This window comes from Fukomys damarensis, unplaced genomic scaffold (assembly GCF_012274545.1).
Source record: "Fukomys damarensis isolate Sample0158 unplaced genomic scaffold, DMR_v1.0_HiC HiC_scaffold_37, whole genome shotgun sequence".
In the NCBI taxonomy this organism is placed as follows: Eukaryota; Metazoa; Chordata; class Mammalia; order Rodentia; family Bathyergidae; genus Fukomys; species Fukomys damarensis.
Genome location: NW_022900949.1, coordinates 40,857,669 through 40,861,871, shown reverse-complemented (window position 1 = coordinate 40,861,871; position 4,203 = coordinate 40,857,669). Strand labels below are relative to the sequence as shown.

Genomic DNA, 4,203 nt, shown 5'->3' with positions numbered 1-4,203 from the left:
CAAAAGACAAATGTGTCGATGTCAATATGATACAGTCATATAATGAACCATTATATAGAAACAAAAAACCAAACCATACACATTAACCATACAGAAATAATATTAAAATTTAAAAAGCCAGACATTCTGGGCACTGTGTCTACAGTCTCAGCTGAGGCAGGTGGAAAACTTGAGGCCAGGCATTTGGGATTAGACTGGGCAACATGATGAGCCCTAAAAACAAACAGAAAAACACATTGTATGGTTCTGTTTACATGAAGGGGTTGGTTTTGTTTTTTTTGGTTTTTTTACTAGGGATTGAACCCAGGACCGTGTACATGCAAGTTAGGTGTGGCACCACTGAGCTAAATCCCTGGCCCTACATGAAATTTTTAAACAGGTGAGATTATGGCAGCAGACCTGAAAATAGCGATCACCTTTTTTAAAAACTGAGTTTATTGGTTCTTTTTAAGTACACAGTACAGTTACATTCATCATCGGGATCTTGTATCTTTACATGACAGGTCTTGGTTCTCATTTTTCCCCATACCCCTGTCCTCCCTTCCCCTCCACCCTCCCTTATTTCCAAAGACTTTGTTTCCATTTTTTCCTTGAAAATAGTAATCACCTTTGCAGGAGAGACGGTAACTGGCAGGGGGAGAAATGGCCGTCAGAGTGGGGAGTGCTTGCTCTGGAGAGGATCAGCAACCACCTTCTGCTGAAGATGTCCCCGGAGCAGCTGCAGAGGGCTGGGATCTGGTCCACACAGTGCCGTGAATTCAGTATGTCTCTCCATTTGTCCATATCTTACTCTTTAATAAAATTCTAGGCGCCTCCCAGCGGGACTCCAGCTGCGAGCGTGGGACGGGCGCCTGACACAGTGGTTGTAGCAGCCGAGCGGAGAGGGTGGCACCTGGTGGGAGTAGATCTTTCAAAGATGGTTTGACTGCCTTGGAGATTTGGAGATCTGAGGCCACGATGAGGACACGCACACGGGGGCTCCGGTGTGTTTTTCGTATGTTTACTTTGCTTCGAGTCAGCCTACATCGCAGGTGAGAACCCAGAAGTCATGATTCCCTTCACCAATGCCAACTATGACAGCCACCCCATGCTTTACTTCTCCAGGTCAGAGGTGGCAGAGCTGCAGCTCCAGGCCGCAAGCTCACGCAAGCACATCGCGGTCTGCTTTATGGAAGCTGTGTGCACCAGGCTCTCCAGCCCCTTGGAGTACCGCTCTCTCTGGGACCCCAAGGTCTACAGCACTGGCTGGAATGAAATCTATGGGAACAACCTGGGCGCCTTGGCGATGTTCTGTGTGCTGTATCCTGAGAACACTGAAGCCTGGGACACGGCCAAAGACTACATGGACAGGATGGCAGTGCAACCTGGCTGGTTGGTGAAAGATGCTCCTTGGGGTGGAGTCCCGCTTGCTTACTCCCTGGTGGGTTTTGCCACCACCTATGACTTCTTGTACAACTACCTGAGCAAGATGCAGCAGGAGAGGTTTCTTGAAGTGACTGCCAATGCCTCACTCTGTATGAAATGTCCTACTGGAGAGGATGGGGCTTTCGGTACTTGCGCAGTCATCAGACCACCAACTGTATGGCTCTGCTCACAGGAAGTCTTGTTCTGATGAATCAAAAGTTTGCAGTTTACAAAATATTTCCAGTAGACATTACTGAAAGAGGGTGATAAAAAGAAGAAATAAGTAAAACCAGGATATCTTCAGGAAGCACCAGTGAACATACCTATGTAACTTACCTGTGGATAGGTGAAACCACAGGATGGTCTGCCTTTGCACACATCATTGCAGATTGCCAGAAGATTCTGTTTGACCAGAGTTCAGCCATGAAGAGCACCTCTGTCCCTGAGGTAAAGGAATATGCTGCTATCATGAAACAGAACCTGCAGCATTTTTAAGCCAGCATTCCAACTGCTGGAAAAACAGATCCTGTCCCGAGCTGGGAACACAGCCAGCTTTAGGGAGACTGCTGAGTGCCTACTAAGATTTTCAGATAAGAAACAGACTGAGGATTTTTTTGCCATATCATAGCAACAGCAGTAGCAGCAAAGCAAGTCAAAGAAAACCTACAGGCAGGCAAACACTATACATTTATGGATGCTGTCCCTGATATTTTTGCGCAGTTTGAAGTCAATGAGAAAAAGATTCAACAAAAAGCTCAAATACTGGCACAGAAAAAATTACTCATAGATGAAGACGAGGAAATGAAAGACCTTTTAGATTCTGTGGATGTAACATATGAAAAGCATAAAAATGGGGGCTCAATGAAAGGTTGGTTTGGACAGGTGGGGATGGTGACAACTACTGACAGCAGAGACCTGACATTGTCTGCTTTGTATATCAGACTGTTCTTAATTCTGTGTGTGTGTGTGTGTATGTGTGTGTGTGTGTGTTTTGTTTTGTTTTGTTTTTGGTACCAGGGATCAAACTCTGGACCTTGTGCTGGCCAGGCAGGTGGTGAAACCACTGAGCTAAATCCTTGTCCCCCACTTTTTTGGTACTGGGAGTCGAACTCAGGACCTTGTGCTTGTGAGGCAGGCAGCGGAACCACTGAGATAAATTCCCAGTCCTCTGTTCTTAATTCTAAACATTCCTAAAATTTTACAGTTTTTGTCAATTATTTTTCTCATTTTTATTTTTAGTGGTTTATTTATAGCAAATGGCATTTTTGTTTTGTTTTGTTTTGTTTTTATACAGTGTTTCAGGCTGGTCATGAACTCACTATGGAGTCTAAGCTGGCCGCGCTGCTATCCTCCTGCTTTACCTTCCTGAGTGCTGAGATGACAAGTGTATACATGCCTGGATCAATTTGTCTTTTTTTTTTTTCTAGTACTGGGGATGGAAATCAGGATCTTGTGTTTGTGAGGCAGGCAGCAGAACCACTGAGCTAAATCCCCGGCCCCAACTTGCCATTTTTTATAAGAGGTGTAGATGACAAATATAATATCACTAAAAAAAATGGCTTCTTTGGTGCCATTAAATCATAATTAAATCTCTGGATTTGTATGAAGTAGCAAAAATTACATCAAAGCAATCTTCCTTAACCTTTGTCAATATATCTGTAATACCTACTGATGGAATTCCAGCTATGGATGGTAAAAAAGGTGGACTTGTAAAATGAATACATTATTCAAATGCCATGAACAACTCCTCTTTGATGAAATATCACTGCATTGTGCATCAAGAAAATGTATGCTGGAGATTTAGCTCAGTGGTTCTGCCGCCTATCTTGCAAGCACAAGAACCCAAATTTGATCCCCGGTACCCCCCACCCACAAAAAAAAAGAAAAAAAAAGAAAATTTATGCACAAAAGCTTTGGAAATAGATAATGACATGTAAATTGTCATAAAAACTGAATTTCATAAGGCCCAAGGGACTGAATCACCACCAATTCAGGAATTCTTAAAGGTCTGGATGCTGATTATGGGAATATTGTTTACTTTTCTGAAGTGAGGTTGTTATTGGATGAGGTCACCCCAAAAGGACATGGAGAGCTCAACTCATCCCATCCCCAGTTGGATGTAGCTTTGCTGACTTCTGTCACTGAAAGGCATGAAAAGATGTGTTAGGCAGAAAGAAGTACACATGCAGACAAGAGTGTGGTTGCTCATGGAATGAGATGGATCATGGGCTGAGGGTTTTATGTGGCCTTGGGGTGTCCTCAACGTGGGTGGACTGGGATGTGTGTTCTTGCTATCTGTCCCCTCTTTGTTGAGCTACTTACTAGGTATGAATGCAAATCATTTGCATGTGTTTGATGTTTAGAGATTGGCTGCTCACTTCTACGTGCTGTTTCTTTGAGGATAGGAGCCTGTGGGATTTGAGAATATGCAAGACTGGAGAGAAAGGGTAGGGTTAAAGTACGGGTGAAAAGCATGCGGAGGGGCCATTTCCCAGCTTATTATAGTTTATTGTAGCTATTTCCCCCTAAGACTCTCAGGGAAAAAATTATTTTTTGAATGAATTTCCTGGAAGTGGAAAAAGGCGTCGTAACCCTGGGTAACTATGATTGTGTTCTGAAACTGTTGTACTTTTTAAAGCACAATTTCAAGTCAGGTATGGTGGTGTAGACTGTAATCCCAACACTCTGGGAGGCTGAGGCAGGAGGATCACAAGTTTGAGCCCAGCCCGTGTAACTTAGTGACTGTGCAAGAACTGTTTCAATTTTTTTTTTTTTTTTTTTTTTTTTTTTTTTTTTTTT

General features: G+C 43.3%; 1 pseudogene; it reads left to right on the top strand.

The window, feature by feature from the left end:
- The first annotated feature begins 855 nt into the window (after positions 1-855).
- Positions 856-4,203, top strand: part of LOC104856304 — an 11,330-nt pseudogene continuing 7,982 nt past the window's right edge.